This window comes from Pleurodeles waltl, chromosome 9 (assembly GCF_031143425.1).
Source record: "Pleurodeles waltl isolate 20211129_DDA chromosome 9, aPleWal1.hap1.20221129, whole genome shotgun sequence".
NCBI lineage: Eukaryota > Metazoa > Chordata > Amphibia > Caudata > Salamandridae > Pleurodeles > Pleurodeles waltl.
In genome coordinates, this window is record NC_090448.1 from 1,175,823,609 (window position 1) to 1,175,845,880 (window position 22,272).

A 22,272-nucleotide genomic window follows, 5' to 3' on the forward strand; every position below is an offset into this window, starting at 1 on the left:
ATCTTTTCAGGGATCGAAGCGATTGGGTCCCCAAATCATTGTTTACAGGAGGAGCAAGTGTTGGGATTAGCTGCCAGGCTCTGCCTCTGCTTTCATTGCATTGTGAAACACCTGGAATTCAAGAAATGATATATTTCATTACTGAAAGAAAGACTAGGAAATATAAACAAAGTATTGTAACTTGAGCAGTTAATTTTAGAACCCTTTTTAGGGTTGAGCCTGTGAGTGCCTAGCTAGCGCACGCGTCTCTCTTGTGAGACACTTTTGTATACGAAAAGGGCTTAGAGCCCTCCCAGTCTCTGCCATTTGTTGGCTGCAGCGTCCCTTTTTGCAGGCACCTTATTGGTCCGTACAGGCCAAACGTCACCTCCGATCATTGCTGTGGAGCAGAGACCAAGCGCTGATTCGTTCATGTTAATCTGTTGCCACCTGCTGCTCCCGACATGATTGAGGTTCTGTTTCTTACCCCCTCCCACTGCTCCTGCCTGCTCCACCCTCCACAGCGGGGGCATCGTAGTTAGCACCATCAAATTCACAGACCAAAAGTTCTTTATTAACAAAAGTTTAACTGTAACAAAGTATAGGACGAGAACACACCCACAAGTCTCAACAAGTATTTTTCTGAATGAACACAATTTTTTTCTAATTCAACTTGTCATAATAGTGGAAATACCTTCCCAGCAGTGTTGCTACAAGAATATTTTCAGTTTGGAAAATACAGTAAAACAGATTTTACGAGACATCCAGTGCATGGGACAGAACACGACATATGAGTCACTGCTTTTCCTGATTTAAACACCCATGACATCCAGCAAGACACTTGGCCACTCTCTGATCAGAGTAAAGCACAGAGTGTCCCTCGGTTATTTTACTGGGTCAGTAACAGCATAGGCCTCAGATTATTTTCCCGCCCTGACTCCTATCCTTGTCCACCGTTGAGTGGGGAAGACACGGAAGCAAAGACAGATGTTGTGGATGATGGAGGCTGTATGGCGGGAAGGCGATACGTGGCGCCACCCACAAGCTTGTGAGCGGATTCGAGTTTCTTGTGCAGCCACATCCTGGTGTTGCTTTCTCCAGTGCTTAATTTGTAAGTAAATAACTGCCAGGGCCTTCGATAGAAACCACTGCAGCTTGTACCACCCATTGCTCCTCCCATTGCTGCCAAAGACAGCAGCACCACAACTACTAACCATCATGCACCTGCAAGTTTGATATTTTAGGCCATTCCAGGCCCCTAAAGCTATAGGAATGGCTTGGGCGGCAAATATTCATCGTTTTTAAAGTATATTGAATTAAGAAACAAATGTTGTTTTGCTGATCTATAAATTAGACAACCAGCATCACCCTGTGGCAGACTGCCATGAGTGCCAGTGTTGTCAATTTAGTGCCAGCGCCGAGCACCAGAAACCCCAGGCTTAAATTAAGCACTGGCTCTGCCTCATTGACACCATCTTGGGACAGGCATTAACAAAGCCAAGAGGTCTTGCCTTTCCACGACTGTTGGTTTGTCAATGTTTTATTTGCCATAATGCATGGTGATTCTGCTATGCAATATGCCTTCTTTAGTTTACTAACAATACTGCCATCTGGGCAGGGGTGTTTCTCAGTTTGTTTAAACACTCAATTTTAATAAATATATTACTAAACCATGATGTGGTAACATATTGTCATCTACACACAGTGACTTTCCAAGAAATGTCCAAAAACTACTCCACTAACTTGCAGCTTTCCTGATAAAACTGTGTAGAGTATTAACAATCTGTAAAAATTGGGTAAAGTATTCCGATTTGTTTTGATCCTATTAAAAAAAAAAAAATCCCACAGAAAAATAAAAAAAGGGCTTTCATAAGTACTGAAATTTACTTTGAAATGTTTGCACAGTTGACTTAGTCATTTAAATGTTGTGCGTTAGGAAAAACCTGCCAACTTATATCCTTTTATTTCACATTCTAAGCATCAGTTCACCTTAAAGTCCTGGAAATCTGCAGTCAGAAGGAAAATTAATGTTAAGGAAGAAACCACTAGATTCCCGAATGAACCCTTAACACTGAGTACTGTAGGGGGGCATGCACTGACAGGTCGCCAGATCATTGGTCCTACCCCTGGGAGTGGCATGCTCAATCTACACATCGAGTGCAACATACCTGTGCCCCACAATTTGTTTTTTGAACTTATGTATTTCTTGAACGTTTTGGTTGGAAGATTGTGCTTGCAAAGGTAGCACAGAGCAGCAGGTGAAGACTGTGCTTGTGATGGTAGCACAGAGCAGCAGGTGAAGACTGTGCTTGTGATGGTAGCACAGAGCAGCAGGTGTAGACTGTGCGTGTGATGGTAGCACAGAGCAGCAGGTGAAGACTGTGCGTGTGATGGTAGCACAGAGCAGCAGGTGAAGACTGTGCGTGTGATGGTAGCACAGAGCAGCAGGTGAAGACTGTGCGTGTGATGGTAGCACAGAGCAGCAGGTGAAGACTGTGCTTGTGATGGTAGCACAGAGCAGCAGGTGAAGACTGTGCTTGTGATGGTAGCACAGAGCAGCAGGTGAAGACTGTGCCTGTGATGGTAGCCCAGAGCAGCAGGTGAAGACTGTGCCTGTGAAGGTAGCACAGAGCAGCAGGTGAGGACTGTGCCTGTGATGGTAGCACAGAGCAGCAGGTGAGGACTGTGCCTGTGATGGTAGCACAGAGCAGCAGGTGAGGACTGTGCCTGTGATGGTAGCACAGAGCAGCAGGTGAAGGCTGTGCCTGTGATGGTAGCACAGAGTGAGCAGCAGTGAAGGCTGTGCCTGTGATGGTAGCACAGAGCGAGCAGCAGGTGAAGACTGTGCCTGTGATGGTAGCACAGAGCAGCAGGTGAAGACTGCTTGTGATGGTACCACAGAGCTCAGGTGAAGACTGCTTGTGATGGTAGCACTGAGCAGCAGGTGAGGGCTGTGCTTGTGGTGGTAGCACTGAGCGAGCAGCAGGTAAAGACTGTGCTTGTGATGGTAGCACAGAGCAGCAGGTGAAGACTGCTTGTGATGGTAGCACAGAGCTCAGGTGAAGACTGTGCGTGTGATGGTAGCACAGAGCTCAGGTGAAGACTGTGCGTGTGATGGTAGCACAGAGCAGCAGGTGAAAACTGTGCTTGTGATGGTAGCACAGAGCAGCAGGTGAAGGCTGTGCTTGTGAAGGTAGCACAGAGCAGCAGGTGAGGGCTGTGCTTGTGATGGTAGCACAGAGTAGCAGGTGAGGACTGTGCCTGTGATGATAGCACAGAGCAGCAGGTGAGGACTGTGCCTGTGATGGTAGCACAGAGCAGCAGGTGAGGGCTGTGGTTGTGATGGCAGCACAGAGCAGCAGGTGAGGGCTGTGGTTGTGATGGCAGCACAGAGCAGCAGGTGAAGAATGTGGTTGTCATGGTAGCACAGAGCAGCAGGTGAAGGCTGCTTGTGATGGTAGCACAGAGCTCAGGTGAAGACTATGCTTGTGATGGTAGCACAGAGCGAGCAGCAGGTGAAGTCTGTGCCTGTGATGGTAGCACAGAGCAGCAGGTGTAGACTGTGCTTGTGATGGTAGCACAGAGCTCAGGTGAAGACTGTGCGTGTGATGGTAGCACAGAGCAGCAGCTGAAGACTGTGTGTGTGATGGTAGCACAGAGCAGCAGCTGAAGACTGTGTGTGTGATGGTAGCACAGAGCAGCAGCTGAAGACTGCTTGTGATGGTAGCACAGAGCAGCAGCTGAAGACTGCTGGTGATGGTAGCACAGAGCAGCAGGTGAAGACTGTGCCTGTGATGGTAGCACAGAGCAGCAGGTGAAGGCTGCGGTTGTGATGGTAGCACAGAGCAGCAGGTGAAGACTGTGCTTGTGATGGTAGCACAGAGCGAGCAGCAGGTGAAGAATGTGCCTCTGATGGTAGCACAGAGCAGCAGGTGTAGACTGTGCTTGTGATGGTAGCACAGAGCGAGCAGCAGGTGAAGTCTGTGCCTGTGATTGTAGCACAGAGCAGCAGGTGTAGACTGTGCTTGTGATGGTAGCACAGAGCTCAGGTGAAGACTGTGCGTGTGATGGTAGCACAGAGCTCAGGTGAAGACTGTGTGTGTGATGGTAGCACAGAGCAGCAGCTGAAGACTGCTTGTGATGGTAGCACAGAGCAGCAGCTGAAGACTGCTTGTGATGGTAGCACAGAGCAGCAGGTGAAGACTGTGCCTGTGATGGTAGCACAGAGCAGCAGGTGAAGGCTGCGGTTGTGATGGTAGCACAGAGCAGCAGGTGAAGACTGTGCTTGTGATGGTAGCACAAAGCGAGCAGCAGGTGAAGAATGTGCCTCTGATGGTAGCACAGAGCAGCAGGTGAAGGCTGCGGTTGTGATGGTAGCACAGAGCAGCAGGTGAAGACTGCCTGTGATGGTAGCACAGAGCAGCAGGTGAAGACTGTGCCTGTTAAGGTAGCACAGAGCAGCAGGTGTAGACTGTGCTTTTGATGGTAGCACAGAGCGAGCAGCAGGTGAAGTCTGTGCCTGTGATGGTAGCACAGAGCAGCAGGTGTAGACTGTGCTTGTGATGGTAGCACAGAGCTCAGGTGAAGACTGTGCTTGTGATGGTAGCACAGAGCAGCAGGTGAAGACTGTGCGTGTGATGGTAGCACAGAGCAGCAGGTGAAGACTGTGAGTGTGATGGTGGCACAGAGCAGCAGGTGAAGACTGTGCCTGTGATGGTAGCACAGAGCAGCAGGTGAGGACTGTGCCTGTGATGGTAGCACAGAGCAGCAGGTGAGGACTGTGCTTGTGATGGTAGCACAGAGCAGCAGGTGAAGGCTGTGCCTGTGATGGTAGCACAGAGTGAGCAGCAGGTGAAGGCTGTGCCTGTGATGGTAGCTTGTGATGGTACCACAGAGCTCAGGTGAAGATTGCTTGTGATGGTAGCACAGAGCAGCAGGTGAGGGCTGTGCTTGTGTTGGTAGCACTGAGCGAGCAGCAGGTAAAGACTGTGCTTGTGATGGTAGCACAGAGCAGCAGGTGACGACTGCTTGTGATAGTAGCACAGAGCTCAGGTGAAGACTGCTTGTGATGGTAGCACAGAGCTCAGGTGAAGACTGTGCATGTGATGGTAGCACAGATCAGCAGGTGAAGGCTGTGCTTGTGAAGGTAGCACAGAGCAACAGGTGTAGACTGTGCTTGTGATGGTAGCACAGAGCAGCAGGTGAGGACTGTGCTTGTGAGTGTAGCACAGAGCAGCAGGTGTAGACTGTGCTTGTGATGGTAGCACACAGCTCAGGTGAAGACTGTGCGTGTGATGGTAGCACAGAGTAGCAGGTGAGGACTGTGCATGTGATGGTAGCACAGAGCAGCAGGTGAAAGCTGTGGTTGTGATGGCAGCACAGAGCAGCAGGTGAAGAATGTGGTTGTGATGGTAGCACAGAGCAGCAGGTGAAGGCTGCTTGTGATGGTAGCACAGAGCTCAGGTGAAGACTGTGCTTGTGATGGTAGCACAGAGCGAGCAGTAGGTGAAGAATGTGCCTGTGATGGTAGCACAGAGCGAGCAGCAGGTGAAGGCTGTGCCTGTGATGGTAGCTTGTGATGGTACCACAGAGCTCAGGTGAAGATTGCTTGTGATGGTAGCACAGAGCAGCGGGTGAGGGCTGTGCTTGTGATGGTAGCACTGAGCGAGCGGCAGGTAAAGACTGTGCTTGTGATGGTAGCACAGAGCAGCAGTTGAAGACTGCTTATGATAGTAGCACAGAGCTCAGGTGAAGACTGCTTGTGATGGTAGCACAGAGCTCAGGTGAAGACTGTGCATGTGATGGTAGCACAGATCAGCAGGTGAAGGCTGTGCTTGTGAAGGTAGCACAGAGCAACAGGTGTAGACTGTGCTTGTGATGGTAGCACAGAGCAGCAGGTGAGGACTGTGCTTGTGAGTGTAGCACAGAGCAGCAGGTGTAGACTGTGCTTGTGATGGTAGCACACAGCTCAGGTGAAGACTGTGCGTGTGATGGTAGCACAGAGTAGCAGGTGAGGACTGTGCATGTGATGGTAGCACAGAGCAGCAGGTGAAAGCTGTGGTTGTGATGGCAGCACAGAGCAGCAGGTGAAGAATGTGGTTGTGATGGTAGAACAGAGCAGCAGGTGAAGGCTGCTTGTGATGGTAGCACAGAGCTCAGGTGAAGACTGTGCTTGTGATGGTAGCACAGAGCGAGCAGTAGGTGAAGAATGTGCCTGTGATGGTAGCACAGAGCAGCAGGTGTAGACTGTGCTTGTGATGGTAGCACAGAGCGAGCAGCAGGTGTAGACTGTGCTTGTGATGGTAGCACAGAGCGAGCAGCAGGTGAAGTCTGTGTCTGTGATGGTAGCACAGAGCAGCAGGTGTAGACTGTGCTTGTGATGGTAGCACAGAGCTCAGGTGAAGACTGTGCTTGTGATGGTAGCACAGAGCAGCAGGTGAAGACTGCGCGTGTGATGGTAGCACAGAGCTCAGGTGAAGACTGTGCGTGTGATGGTAGCACAGAGCAGCAGCTGAAGACTGCTTGTGATGGTAGCACAGAGCAGCAGGTGAAGACTGTGGGGGTTATTCTAACTTTGGAGGAGGTGTTAATCCGTCCCAAAAGTGACGGAAAAGTGACGGATTTACCACCAGCCGTATTACGAGTCCATTATATCCTATGGAACTCGTAATACGGCTGGTGGTATATCCGTCACTTTACCGTCACTTTTGGGACGGATTAACACTCCTCCAAAGTTAGAAAAAACCCCTGTGTCTGTGATGGTAGCACAGAGCAGCAGGTGAAGACTGTGCTTGTGATGGTAGCACAGAGCGAGCAGCAGGTGAAGAATGTGCCTCTGATGGTAGCACAGAGCAGCAGGTGAAGAATGTGCCTCTGATGGTAGCACAGAGCAGCAGGTGTAGACTGTGATGGTAGCACAGAGCTCAGGTGAAGACTGTGCGTGTGATGGTAGCACAGAGCAGCAGGTGAAGACTGTGCCTGTGATGGTAGCACAGAGCAGCAGGTGGAGACTGTGCCTGTGATGGTAGCACAGAGCAGCAGGTGGAGACTGTGCCTCTGATGGTAGCACAGAGCAGCAGGTGTAAACTGTGCTTGTGATGGTAGCACAGGGCAGCAGGTGAGGGCTGTGCTTGTGATGATAGCACAGTGTGAGCAGCAGGTGAGGGCTGTGCCTGTGATGGTAGCACAGAGCTCAGGTGAAGACTGTGCGTGTGATGGTAGCACAGAGCAGCAGGTGAAGACTGTGCTTGTGATGGTAGCACAGAGCAGCAGGTGTAGACTGTGCTTGTGATGGTAGCACAGAGCAGCAGGTGTAGACTGTGCTTGTGATGGTAGCACAGAGCAGCAGGTGAAGACTGTGCGTGTGATGGTAGCACAGAGCTCAGGTGAAGACTGCTTCTGATGGTAGCACAGAGCAGCAGCAGGTGAAGACTGTGATTGTGATGGTAGCACAGAGCTCAGGTGAAGACTGTGCGTGTGATGGTAGCACAGAGCAGCAGGTGTAGACTGTGCTTGTGATGGTAGCACAGAGCAGCAGGTGTAGACTGTGCCCGTGATGGTAACACAGAGTGACCAGCAGGTGAGGGCTGTGCTTGTGATGGTAGCACAGAGCAGCAGGTGAGGGCTGTGCCTGTGATGGTAGCACAGAGCTCAGGTGAAGACTGTGCGTGTGATGGTAGCACAGAGCAGCAGGTGTAGACTGTGCTTGTGATGGTAGCACAGAGCAGTAGGTGTAGAATGTGCTTGTGATGGTAGCACAGAGCAGCAGGTGAAGGCTGTGCCCGTGATGGTAACACAGAGTGACCAGCAGGTGAGGGCTGTGCTTGTGATGGTAGCACAGAGCAGCAGGTGAGGGCTGTGTCTGTGATGGTAGCACAGAGTGAGCAGCAGGTGAAGCCTGCCTGTGATGGTAGCACAGAGCAGCAGGTGAAGACTGCGTGTGATGGTACCACAGAGCTCAGGTGAAGACTGTGCGTGTGATGGTAGCACAGAGCAGCAGGTGTAGACTGTGCTTGTGATGGTAGCACAGAGCAGCAGGTGTAGACTGTGCTTGTGATGGTAGCACAGAGCTCAGGTGAAGACTGTGTGTGTGATGGTAGCACAGAGCAGCAGGTGAAGACTGTGCTTGTGATGGTAGCACAGAGCAGCAGGTGAGGACTGTGCTTGTGATGGTAGCACAGAGCAGCAGGTGAAGGCTGTGCCTGTGATGGTAGCACAGAGTGAGCAGCAGGTGAAGGCTGTGCCTGTGATGGTAGCACAGAGCGAGCAGCAGGTGAAGACTGTGCCTGTGATGGTAGCACAGAGCAGCAGGTGAAGACTGCTTGTGATGGTACCACAGAGCTCAGGTGAAGATTGCTTGTGATGGTAGCACAGAGCAGCAGGCGAGGGCTGTGCTTGTGATGGTAGCACTGAGCGAGCAGCAGGTGAAGACTGCTTGTGATGGTAGCACAGAGCTCAGGTGAAGACTGTGCTTATGATGGTAGCACAGAGCAGCAGGTGAAGGCTGTGCTTGTGAAGGTAGCACAGAGCAACAGGTGAGGACTGTGCTTGTGATGGTAGCACAGAGCAGCAGGTGAGGACTGTGCTTGTGATGGTAGCACAGAGCAGCAGGTAAAGACTGTGCGTGTGATGGTAGCACAGAGCAGCAGGCGAGGGCTGTGCTTGTGATGGTAGCACTGAGCGAGCAGCAGGTGAAGACTGCTTGTGATGGTAGCACAGAGCTCAGGTGAAGACTGTGCTTGTGATGGTAGCACAGAGCAGCAGGTGAAGGCTGTGCTTGTGAAGGTAGCACAGAGCAACAGGTGAGGACTGTGCTTGTGATGGTAGCACAGAGCAGCAGGTGAAGACTGTGCTTGTGATGGTAGCACAGAGCAGCAGGTGAAGACTGTGCGTGTGATGGTAGCACAGAGTAGCAGGTGAGGACTGTGCATGTGATGGTAGCACAGAGCAGCAGGTGAAAGCTGTGGTTGTGATGGCAGCACAGAGCAGCAGGTGAAGAATGTGGTTGTGATGGTAGCACAGAGCAGCAGGTGAAGGCTGCTTGTGATGGTAGCACAGAGCTCAGGTGAAGACTGTGCTTGTGATGGTAGCACAGAGCGAGCAGTAGGTGAAGAATGTGCCTGTGATGGTAGCACAGAGCAGCAGGTGTAGACTGTGCTTGTGATGGTAGCACAGAGCGAGCAGCAGGTGTAGACTGTGCTTGTGATGGTAGCACAGAGCGAGCAGCAGGTGAAGTCTGTGTCTGTGATGGTAGCACAGAGCAGCAGGTGTAGACTGTGCTTGTGATGGTAGCACAGAGCTCAGGTGAAGACTGCTTGTGATGGTAGCACAGAGCAGCAGGTGAAGACTGTGCGTGTGATGGTAGCACAGAGCTCAGGTGAAGACTGTGCGTGTGATGGTAGCACAGAGCAGCAGCTGAAGACTGCTTGTGATGGTAGCACAGAGCAGCAGGTGAAGACTGTGGGGGTTATTCTAACTTTGGAGGAGGTGTTAATCCGTCCCAAAAGTGACGGAAAAGTGACGGATTTACCACCAGCCGTATTACGAGTCCATTATATCCTATGGAACTCGTAATACGGCTGGTGGTATATCCGTCACTTTACCGTCACTTTTGGGACGGATTAACACTCCTCCAAAGTTAGAATAACCCCCTGTGTCTGTGATGGTAGCACAGAGCAGCAGGTGAAGACTGTGCTTGTGATGGTAGCACAGAGCGAGCAGCAGGTGAAGAATGTGCCTCTGATGGTAGCACAGAGCAGCAGGTGAAGAATGTGCCTCTGATGGTAGCACAGAGCAGCAGGTGTAGACTGTGCTTGTGATGGTAGCACAGAGCTCAGGTGAAAACTGTGCGTGTGATGGTAGCACAGAGCAGCAGGTGAAGACTGTGCCTGTGATGGTAGCACAGAGCAGCAGGTGGATACTGTGCCTCTGATGGTAGCACAGAGCAGCAGGTGTAAACTGTGCTTGTGATGGTAGCACAGGGCAGCAGGTGAGGGCTGTGCTTGTGATGGTAGCACAGTGTGAGCAGCAGGTGAGGGCTGTGCCTGTGATGGTAGCACAGAGCTCAGGTGAAGACTGTGCGTGTGATGGTAGCACAGAGCAGCAGGTGAAGACTGTGCTTGTGATGGTAGCACAGAGCAGCAGGTGTAGACTGTGCTTGTGATGGTAGCACAGAGCAGCAGGTGTAGACTGTGCTTGTGATGGTAGCACAGAGCAGCAGGTGAAGACTGTGCGTGTGATGGTAGCACAGAGCTCAGGTGAAGACTGCTTCTGATGGTAGCACAGAGCAGCAGCAGGTGAAGACTGTGATTGTGATGGTAGCACAGAGCTCAGGTGAAGACTGTGCGTGTGATGGTAGCACAGAGCAGCAGGTGTAGACTGTGCTTGTGATGGTAGCACAGAGCAGCAGGTGTAGACTGTGCCCGTGATGGTAACACAGAGTGACCAGCAGGTGAGGGCTGTGCTTGTGATGGTAGCACAGAGCAGCAGGTGAGGGCTGTGCCTGTGATGGTAGCACAGAGCTCAGGTGAAGACTGTGCGTGTGATGGTAGCACAGAGCAGCAGGTGTAGACTGTGCTTGTAATGGTAGCACAGAGCAGCAGGTGAAGGCTGTGCCCGTGATGGTAACACAGAGTGACCAGCAGGTGAGGGCTGTGCTTGTGATGGTAGCACAGAGCAGCAGGTGAGGGCTGTGTCTGTGATGGTAGCACAGAGTGAGCAGCAGGTGAAGCCTGCCTGTGATGGTAGCACAGAGCAGCAGGTGAAGACTGTGCGTGTGATGGTACCACAGAGCTCAGGTGAAGACTGTGCGTGTGATGGTAGCACAGAGCAGCAGGTGTAGACTGTGCTTGTGATGGTAGCACAGAGCAGCAGGTGTAGACTGTGCTTGTGATGGTAGCACAGAGCTCAGGTGAAGACTGTGTGTGTGATGGTAGCACAGAGCAGCAGGTGAAGACTGTGCTTGTGATGGTAGCACAGAGCAGCAGGTGAGGACTGTGCTTGTGATGGTAGCACAGAGCAGCAGGTGAAGGCTGTGCCTGTGATGGTAGCACAGAGTGAGCAGCAGGTGAAGGCTGTGCCTGTGATGGTAGCACAGAGCGAGCAGCAGGTGAAGACTGTGCCTGTGATGGTAGCACAGAGCAGCAGGTGAAGACTGCTTGTGATGGTACCACAGAGCTCAGGTGAAGATTGCTTGTGATGGTAGCACAGAGCAGCAGGCGAGGGCTGTGCTTGTGATGGTAGCACTGAGCGAGCAGCAGGTGAAGACTGCTTGTGATGGTAGCACAGAGCTCAGGTGAAGACTGTGCTTGTGATGGTAGCACAGAGCAGCAGGTGAAGGCTGTGCTTGTGAAGGTAGCACAGAGCAACAGGTGAGGACTGTACTTGTGAGTGTAGCACAGAGCAGCAGGTGAGGACTGTGCTTGTGAGTGTAGCACAGAGCAGCAGGTGTAGACTGTGCTTGTGATGGTAGCACACAGCTCAGGTGAAGACTGTGCGTGTGATGGTAGCACAGAGTAGCAGGTGAGGACTGTGCATGTTATGGTAGCACAGAGCAGCAGGTGAAGACTGTGGGGGTTATTCTAACTTTGGAGGAGGTGTTAATCCGTCCCAAAAGTGACGGAAAAGTGACGGATTTACCACCAGCCGTATTACGAGTCCATTATATCCTATGGAACTCGTAATACGGCTGGTGGTATATCCGTCACTTTACCGTCACTTTTGGGACGGATTAACACTCCTCCAAAGTTAGAATAACCCCCTGTGTCTGTGATGGTAGCACAGAGCAGCAGGTGAAGACTGTGCTTGTGATGGTAGCACAGAGCAGCAGGTGTAGACTGTGCTTGTGATGGTAGCACAGAGCAGCAGGTGTAGACTGTGCTTGTGATGGTAGCACAGAGCAGCAGGTGAAGACTGTGCGTGTGATGGTAGCACAGAGCTCAGGTGAAGACTGCTTCTGATGGTAGCACAGAGCAGCAGCAGGTGAAGACTGTGCTTGTGATGGTAGCACAGAGCAGAGGTGAAGACTGTGCGTGTGATGGTAGCACAGAGCAGCAGGTGAAGACTGCGCTTGTGATGGTAGCACAGAGCAGCAGGTGTAGACTGTGCTTGTGATGGTAGCACAGAGCAGCAGGTGTAGACTGTGCCCGTGATGGTAACACAGAGTGACCAGCAGGTGAGGGCTGTGCTTGTGATGGTAGCACAGAGCAGCAGGTGAGGGCTGTGCCTGTGATGGTAGCACAGAGCTCAGGTGAAGACTGTGCGTGTGATGGTAGCACAGAGCAGCAGGTGTAGACTGTGCTTGTGATGGTAGCACAGAGCAGCAGGTGAAGGCTGTGCCCGTGATGGTAGCACAGAGTGAGCAGCAGGTGAAGGCTGCCTGTGCTGGTACCACAGAGCAGCAGGTGAAGACTGTGCGTGTGATGGTACCACAGAGCAGCAGGTGTAGACTGTGCTTGTGATGGTAGCACAGAGCAGCAGGTGAGGGCTGTGCTTGTGATGGTAGCACAGAGCAGCAGGTGAGGGCTGTGCCTGTGATGGTAGCACAGAGTGAGCAGCAGGTGAAGGCTGCCTGTGATGGTAGCACAGAGCAGCAGGTGAAGACTGTGCGTGTGATGGTACCACAGAGCAGCAGGTGTAGACTGTGCTTGTGATGGTAGCACAGAGCTCAGGTGAAGACTGTGCTTGTGATGGTAGCACAGAGCAGCAGGTGAAGACTGTGGTTGTGATGGTAGCACAGAGCAGCAGGTGAGGACTGTGCTTGTGATGGTAGCACAGAGCAGCAGGTGAAGGCTGTGCCTGTGATGGTAGCACAGAGTGAGCAGCAGGTGAAGGCTGTGCCTGTGATGGTAGCACAGAGCGAGCAGCAGGTGAAGACTGTGCCTGTGATGGTAGCACAGAGCAGCAGGTGAAGACTGCTTGTGATGGTACCACAGATCTCAGGTGAAGATTGCTTGTGATGGTAGCACAGAGCAGCAGATGAGGGCTGTGCTTGTGATGGTAGCACTGAGCGAGAAGCAGGTGAAGACTGCTTGTGATGGTAGCACAGAGCTCAGGTGAAGACTGTGCTTGTGATGGTAGCACAGAGCAGCAGGTGAAGGCTGTGCTTGTGAAGGTAGCACAGAGCAACAGGTGTAGACTGTGCTTGTGATGGTAGCACAGAGCAGCAGGTGAGGACTGTGCTTGTGAGTGTAGCACAGAGCAGCAGGTGTAGACTGTGCTTGTGATGGTAGCACACAGCTCAGGTGAAGACTGTGCGTGTGATGGTAGCACAGAGTAGCAGGTGAGGACTGTGCATGTGATGGTAGCACAGAGCAGCAGGTGAAAGCTGTGGTTGTGATGGCAGCACAGAGCAGCAGGTGAAGAATGTGGTTGTGATGGTAGCACAGAGCAGCAGGTGAAGGCTGCTTGTGATGGTAGCACAGAGCTCAGGTGAAGACTGCTTGTGATGGTAGCACAGAGCGAGCAGTAGGTGAAGAATGTGCCTGTGATGGTAGCACAGAGCAGCAGGTGTAGACTGTGCTTGTGATGGTAGCACAGAGCGAGCAGCAGGTGTAGACTGTGCTTGTGATGGTAGCACAGAGCGAGCAGCAGGTGAAGTCTGTGCCTGTGATGGTAGCACAGAGCAGCAGGTGTAGACTGTGCTTGTGATGGTAACACAGAGCTCAGGTGAAGACTGTGCTTGTGATGGTAGCACAGAGCAGCAGGTGAAGACTGTGCGTGTGATGGTAGCACAGAGCTCAGGTGAAGACTGTGCGTGTGATGGTAGCACAGAGCAGCAGCTGAAGGCTGCTTGTGATGGTAGCACAGAGCAGCAGGTGAAGACTGTGTCTGTGATGGTAGCACAGAGCAGCAGGTGAAGACTGTGCTTGTGATGGTAGCACAGAGCGAGCAGCAGGTGAAGAATGTGCCTCTGATGGTAGCACAGAGCAGCAGGTGAAGGCTGCGGTTGTGATGGTAGCACAGAGCAGCAGGTGAAGGCTGTGCTTGTGATGGCAGCACAGAGCTCAGGTGAAGACTGTGCTTGTGATGGTAGCACAGAGCAGCAGATGTTGACTGTGCTTGTGATGGTAGCACAGAGCTCAGGTGAAGACTCTGCGTGTGATGGTAGCACAGAGCAGCAGGTGAAGACTGTGCTTGTGATGGTAGCACAGAGCAGCAGGTGTAGACTGTGCTTGTGATGGTAGCACAGAGCAGCAGGTTTAGACTGTGCTTGTGATGGTAGCACAGAGCAGCAGGTGAAGACTGTGCGTGTGATGGTAGCACAGAGCTCAGGTGAAGACTGCTACTGATGGTAGCACAGAGCAGCAGCAGGTGAAGACTGTGCTTGTGATGGTAGCACAGAGCTCAGGTGAAGACTGTGCGTGTGATGGTAGCACAGAGCAGCAGGTGAAGACTGTGCTTGTGATGGTAGCACAGAGCTCAGGTGAAGACTGTGCGTGTGATGGTAGCACAGAGCAGCAGGTGAAGACTGTGCGTGTGATGGTAGCACAGAGCTCAGGTGAAGACTGCTTCTGATGGTAGCACAGAGCAGCAGCAGGTGAAGACTGTGCTTGTGATGGTAGCACAGAGCTCAGGTGAAGACTGTGCGTGTGATGGTAGCACAGAGCAGCAGGTGAAGACTGTGCTTGTGATGGTAGCACAGAGCAGCAGGTGAGGGCTGTGCTTGTGATGGTAGCACAGAGCAGCAGGTGAGGGCTGTGCTTGTGATGGTAGCACAGAGCAGCAGGTGGAGACTGTGCCCGTGATGGTAGCACAGAGCAGCAGGTGGAGACTGTGCTTGTGATGGTAGCACAGAGCAGCAGGTGAGGGCTGTGCTTGTGAAGGTAGCACAGACCTCAGGTGAAGACTGTGCCTGTGATGGTAGCACAGAGCAGCAGGTGAGGGCTGTGCTTGTGAAGGTAGCACAGAGCTCAGGTGAAGACTGTGCTTGTGATGGTAGCACAGAGCTCAGGTGAAGACTGTGCGTGTGATGGTAGCACAGAGCAGCAGGTGAGGACTGTGCGTGTGATGGTAGCACAGAGCAGCAGGTGAGGACTGTGCCTGTGATGGTAGCACAGAGCAGCAGGTGTAGACTGTGCCTGTGATGGTAGCACAGAGCAGCAGGTGTAGACTGTGCCTGTGATGGTAGCACAGAGCAGCAGGTGTAGACTGTGCCTGTGATGGTAGCACAGAGCAGCAGGTGGAGACTGTGCCTGTGATGGTAGCACAGAGCAGCAGGTGAGGGCTGTGCTTGTGATGGTAGCACAGAGCAGCAGGTGAGGACTGTGCCTGTGATGGTAGCACAGAGCAGCAGGTGAGGGCTGTGCTTGTGATGGTAGCACAGAGCTCAGGTGAAGACTGCTTCTGATGGTAGCACAGAGCAGCAGGTGAGGGCTGTGCTTGTGAAGGTAGCACAGAGCTCAGGTGAAGACTGTACTTGTGATGGTAGCACAGAGCTCAGGTGAAGACTTTGCTTCTGATGGTAGCACAGAGCAGCAGGTGAGGGCTGTGCTTGTGATGGTAGCACAGAGCAGCAGGTGAGGGCTGTGCTTGTGATGGTAGCACAGAGCTCAGGTGAAGACTGTGCCTGTGATGGTAGCACAGAGCAGCAGGTGGAGACTGTGCCTGTGATGGTAGCACAGAGCAGCAGGTGTAGACTGTGCTTGTGATGGTAGCACAGAGTGACCAGCAGGTGAGGGCTGTGCTTGTGGTGGTAGCACGGAGCTCAGGTGAAGACTGTGCCTGTGATGGTAGCACAGAGCAGCAGGTGAGGGCTGTGCTTGTGATGGTAGCACAGAGCAGCAGGTGAAGACTGTGCTTGTGATGGTAGCACAGAGCTCAGGTGGAGGCTGTGCCTGTGATGGTAGCACAGAGCAGCAGGTGAGGGCTGTGCTTGTGAAGGTAGCACAGAGCTCAGGTGAAGACTGTGCCTGTGATGGTAGCACAGAGCAGCAGGTGAGGGCTGTGCTTGTGAAGGAAGCACAGAGCTCAGGTGAAGACTGTGCTTGTGATGGTAGCACAGAGCTCAGGTGAAGACTGTGCGTGTGATGGTAGCACAGAGCAGCAGGTGAGGACTGTGCTTCTGATGGTAGCACAGAGCAGCAGGTGAGGGCTGTGCTTGTGATGGTAGCACAGAGCTCAGGTGAAGACTGTGCTTCTGATGGTAGCACAGAGCTCAGGTGAAGACTGTGCGTGTGATGGTAGCACAGAGCAGCAGGTGAGGACTGTGCTTCTGATGGTAGCACAGAGCAGCAGGTGGAGACTGTGCCTGTGATGGTAGCACAGAGCAGCAGGTGGAGACTGTGCCTGTGATGGTAGCACAGAGCAGCAGGTGGAGACTGTGCCTGTGATGGTAGCACAGAGCAGCAGGTGAGGGCTGTGCTTGTGATGGTAGCACAGAGCAGCAGGTGAGGACTGTGCCTGTGATGGTAGCACAGAGCAGCAGGTGAGGGCTGTGCTTGTGATGGTAGCACAGAGCTCAGGTGAAGACTGCTTCTGATGGTAGCACAGAGCAGCAGGTGTAGACTGTGCCTGTGATGGTAGCACAGAGCAGCAGGTGGAGACTGTGCCTGTGATGGTAGCACAGAGCAGCAGGTGTAGACTGTGCTTGTGATGGTAGCACAGAGTGACCAGCAGGTGAGGGCTGTGCTTATGGTGGTAGCACGGAGCTCAGGTGAAGACTGTGCCTGTGATGGTAGCACAGAGCAGCAGGTGAGGGCTGTGCTTGTGATGGTAGCACAGAGCAGCTGGTGAAGACTGTGCTTGTGATGGTAGCACAGAGCAGCAGGTGAAGACTGTGCGTGTGATGGTAGCACAGAGCTCAGGTGGAGACTGTGCCTGTGATGGTAGCACAGAGCAGCAGGTGAGGGCTGTGCTTGTGATGGTAGCACAGAGCAGCAGGTGGAGACTGTGCCTGTGATGGTAGCACGGAGCTCAGGGGAGGACTGTGCTTGTGATGGTAGCACAGAGCGAGCAGCAGGTGAGGGCTGTGCTTGTGATGGTAGCACAGAGCAGCAGGTGAGGGCTGTGCTTGTGATGGTAGCTCGGAAAGCCCATTGCATCTTAATCTATTGTTAGCAATACAATCAGTTTGACAGCTCTATCCGAACCCAGTCTTCAAAGAAACAGAGAGGTGGGGGAGGCCCCAGACTGGCTGGGAGGGAGCAATGCAGAGGGGTGTGGGGTAGGGATGTGAGAGGTTAGCAGTACATGGATGGTTGGGCGGGATACCAAGAAAGCTTGTATTCTCCAGGGAGTGCTGATGCGAACAGAGAAGGTTGTCTCCTGATTTCAGCTGTAGGATACCCGTTACCCGGATGTTAATGGGGTGTATTCAGTGAGAGGGACACACAGGAAGGGGAGCAGAGGCCCATCAAATAAGAAGCTAGTAAGTGAGATGACGAAGTTAGTCAGTGGTAGGCAGCGATGGCCCAGAGGCACCAGTTTCTGTTACTGGCCACTATGTGTCCAGCAATGGAAAGCTGTTTGTAGGCAGACAGAACAATTATGAACCTTTTAAAATTACATTCATTTATCTTCAAACTGTGTGTATGTTCTCCCAGGTGTAGGTTTTCCTTTTGTGCAAATCTTTTAGTATCAGGATATACATGGTCATAGAGCAAGTTTGCAAATGATTTTTACTGCAGATGTTTTCCTAATGTGCTGATGTTTTGTTTTTGTTGTAATTTCCACTGTTGTCTTTCGCTTGCAGTTCGTAGGTGTCTCCGATTGCAGAAGTTGTTTGAGTTGCAGGTCCCTTTTGTGGGTGGAACGTACAGTTTGGTGGCTGTTCATTAACTCTAGTGAGGCCAAGACAGGATGCAAGAGGTGACATTGGCTGTTAGGTGTAGCTCACGACCGCATTAGCTCTCATCGGTGTAGGATACCTTTTGATAGTTTCAGTAATACACTCTCGTCTGGGACCGCAGTAGCTCTTCCCATCTGCGCTTCTTTCACTGGTGTGGCGTGTGGCGTGTGGCCGTGTGGTTTTTCTTGTGGATGAAGCAGTGCTTCGATTGAGAAATAATGAAGTGGAAACGGTGCATCCAAGAGTCTGGCTGCCATGGAAGCTTTGTTTCCAGAGTGCTTCGGCTGGGAATCTTGCAAGAAATTAGTATGAGAGTTTCAATAACAATGGCCGGTTCTGAGGGTCGAAGACCCCATGAGTCTGCACATGTTCCTGCCTTCTGCGACACCGCAAACATTCGGTAGCATCAGCTCGGTGTTGGCCTTTCTACTACAGACAATAGACACCTTTCATATGGCCCAGGCAGCTTCTCCTCCGCCTGCTGTGGTTTGGACATAATGCGCCTGATCTGTAGATGGAGCACTTGACATTACCTCCTAGATGCACCAATGCCTCAAGCAGGAAGAGCTGGCTTTGGTAACAAGATAGACTACCATCACTTTAAGGTGCTCGTCTCCAATGGGAAGGATTGATAGAAGGATCCTGCCCGGAGGTTCTACACGGGCCTGGAGTCCTCTAATGAGTACACTGGTAAGAAGGGTCCTGCCCGGAGGTTCTACGCGGGCCTGGAGTGCTCCAGTGAGTAGACTGGTAAGAAGGGTCCTGCCCGGAGGTTCTACGCGGGCCTGGAGTGCTCCAGTGAGTAGACTGGTAAGAAGGGTCCTGCCCGGAGGTTCTACGCGGGCCTGGAGTGCTCCAGTCAGTAGACTGGGAAGAAGGGTCATACCCGGAGGTTCTACGCGGGCCTGGAGTCATCTAATGAGTAGACTGGTAAGAAGGGTCCTGCCCGTAGGTTCTACGCGGGCCTGGAGTGCTCCAGTCAGTAGACTGGTAAGAAGGGTCATACCCGGAGGTTCTACGCGGGCCTGGAGTCATCTAATGAGTAGACTGGTTAAGAAGGGTCCTGCCCGGAGGTTCTACACGGGCCTGGACTCCTCCAGTGAGTAGACTGGTAAGAAGGATCATACCCGGAGGTTCTACGCAGGCCTGGAGTCATCTAATGAGTAGACTGGTAAGAAGGGTCCTGCCCGGAGGTTCTATGCGGGCCTGGAGTGCTCCAGTCAGTAGACTGGTAAGAAGGGTCATACCCAGAGGTTCTACGCAGGCCTGGAGTCATCTAATGAGTAGACTGGTTAAGAAGGGTCCTGCCCGGAGGTTCTTCACGGGCCTCGACTCCTCCAGTGAGTAGACTGGTAAGAAGGATCATACCCGGAGGTTCTACGCGGGCCTGGAGTGCTCCAGTCAGTAGACTGGTAAGAAGGATCATACCCAGAGGTTCTACGCGGGCCTGGAGTCATCTAATGAGTAGACTGGTAAAAAGGGTCCTGCCCGGATGTTCTACGTGGGCCTGGAGTCCTCCAGTGAGTAGACTGGTAAGAAGGGTCTTGTCCAGAGGTTCTGCGCAGGTCTGGAGCCCTCCAATGGGAAGACTGGTAAGAAGGGTCTTACTGGGAGGTTCTAAGCAGGCCTGGAGCCCTCCAATGGGAAGACTGGTAAGAAGGGTCTTACTGGGAGGTTCTAAGCAGGCCTGGAGTCCTCCAAAGGGGAGACTGGTAAGAAGGGTCCTACTGGGAGGTTCTAAGCAGGCCTGGAGTCCTCCAATGAGAAGACTGGTCAGAAGGGTCTTGGTGGGAGGTTTTATGCGTGCCTGGAGTCCTCCATTGGTAAGGCTTGTAAGAAGGGTCTTGCTGGAGGTTGCCTGTGCGGTTCAGGAATCTTGCAATTGGAAGACTTGTAAGAAGGGTCCTTGCCGGAGGGTCCACGCGTGGCACTGAAGCAGTCTCCGCTCAGGCTCCAGGGGTGGGCACCCTGCGGGGAGAATGGTGTATCAGACTGACTCACTAAAGCCAGCTGCCCTGACAAGCCTTCCCACACAGAAAAATAATAAAGGGTTCATCTGTCTGCTGGAGCTCGGCATGAGCCAAAGGGCTCTGTGTCCGCCTCCCTCTTGCTCACTTACTACCCTCCCTGTGCTGCTGCAGTCCACACCTCATACCTCCTGTGCTGCATCGGTCACCACCCCCGTACTGCCCATGATGCCACTGCCCACCCCTCCACCTTCCATAAATCCTGTGCTGCCACCTCCCATACCCCCGTCACCACCTCCCATACCCCCGTCACCACCTCCCATACTGCCCATGATGCCACTGCCCACACCGCCACCTTCCATAACTCCTGTGCTGCCACCTCCCATACTGCCATCTTCCTTTCCTCCTGTGCCTCCACCTCTGTACTGCCCATGGTACCACCTTCCATGTGAGTGCTCATACAGTAGTGTTGTCCATGGCCGATGGTGGTGTCCATTTCAGAGTGAGGTGGTCCATAGCTGGCATGTTCCAGGAGGTGCCTCCTGTGTGATCATACGAAGGTGGTGTCCATGGCTGATGGTGGTGTGGTCCATGGCTGGTATGTTCCAGGAGGTGCCTCCTGTGTGATCATACGAAGGTGGTGTCCATGGCTGATGGTGGTGTGGTCCATGGCTGGTATGTTCCAGGAGGTGCCTCCTGTGTGATCATACAAATGTGGTGTCCATGGCTGATGGCGCGATGTCCATGGCTGAGTGATGTGGTCCATGGCTGGTATGTTCCAGAAGGTGCCTCCTGTGTGTTCATACAGTGGTGGTGTCCATGCCAGAGTGAGGTGGTCTATGGCTCATATGTTACAGGAGGTGCCTCCTGTGTGATCATACAAAGGTGGTGTCCATGGCTGATGGTGGTGTGGTCCATGGCTGGTATGTTCCAGGAGGTGCCTCCTGTGTGTTCATACAATGGTGTTGTCCATGGCTTGTATGTTCCAGAAGGTGCCTCCTATGTGTTCATACTGTGGGGTGTCCATGGCTGAGTGAGGTGGTCCATGGCTGGCATTTTCCAGGAGGTGCCTCTTGTGTGATCATACAAAGGTAGTGTCCGTGGCTGATGGTGGTGTCCATGGCTGAGTGAGGTGGTCCATGGCTGACCTATTGCAGGTGCCTCCTGTGTGCTCTGAAGAGCTCTTCGTCTCATCCTTGCACAAGCCAGGCCTCCAGTGCCCTGGGATCCCTGGGACTCTTGGTTTGTTGCTCATTACAAGCCGACTTTGCCTTTGTGTTTAAGAAGTTAATATTTGGAAGTTCTCTTCCTGGTACCACTGGGATAACGCCTAGACCATGTCATCGATGCTTCATAGGACTGTTGAAGATCATTTTTTAAGTAAAATGTTCACTCCTTCAGAAACTGGAGAAATGTGGCTAGCCAAAGTGAGGGGTACAAAGCCACTGCTTGAGTGAGTAGAAGGCGATCAGGTGTGGAAGAAGAAGGCCCCGGGTGGGAGAAGAGGGCCCCGGGTGGGAGAAGAGGGCCCCGGGTGGGAGGAGAAGTTCCGGGGTGGGAGAAGAGGGATAGATGGGCGGATGGATGGATGGATGGAGGGAGGGATGGAGAAATGGAGGAATGGGTGGAGGGATAGAGAAATGGAGGAATGGGTGGAGGGATAGATGGAGGATAGGTGGAGGGACGGACGGACGGACGGACGGACGGACGGACGGACGGACTGACGGACGGACGGACGGACTGACGGACGGACTGACGGACGGACTGACGGACGGACGGACTGACGGATGGACGGACTGACGGATGGACGGACTGACGGATGGACTGACTGACTGACGGATGGACTGACTGACTGACGGATGGACTGACTGACTGACGGATGGACTGACTGACTGACGGACTGACTGACTGACTGACTGTCGGACGGACTGACTGACGGACTGACTGTCGGACTGACTGACTGACTGACTGACTGACTGACGGACGGACTGACTGACTGACGGACGGACTGACTGACTGACTGACTGACGGATGGACTGACTGACGGATGGACGGACTGACGGATGGACGGACTGACGGATGGACGGACTGACGGATGGACGGACTGACGGATGGACGGACGGATGGATGAACTATGGAGAGATGGACGGACTGATGGATGGACGGACTGATCGATGGATGGACGGACTGATCGATGGATGGACGGACTGATCGATGGATGGACGGACTGATCGATGGATGGACGGACTGATCGATGGATGGACGGACTGATCGATGGATCGATGGATGGACGGATGGATGGACGGACTGATCGATCGATGGATGGATGGATGGACGGATGGATGGACGGACTGATCGATCGATGGATGGATGGATGGACGGATGGATGGACGGACTGATCGATCGATGGATGGATGGACGGATGGATGGACTGATGGAGAGATGGATGGAGAGATGGATGGACTGATGGAGAGATGGATGGACTGATGGAGAGATGGATGGACTGATGGAGAGATGGACGGATGGATAGATGGATGAATG

At 52.8% G+C, this 22,272-nt stretch overlaps 1 protein-coding gene across 2 annotated transcripts in view; it reads left to right on the forward strand.

The window, feature by feature from the left end:
* ARHGAP5 (Rho GTPase activating protein 5) overlaps positions 1-22,272 on the forward strand; it is a 259,051-nt gene that overhangs the window by 128,446 nt on the left and 108,333 nt on the right. The window lies entirely within an intron of this gene.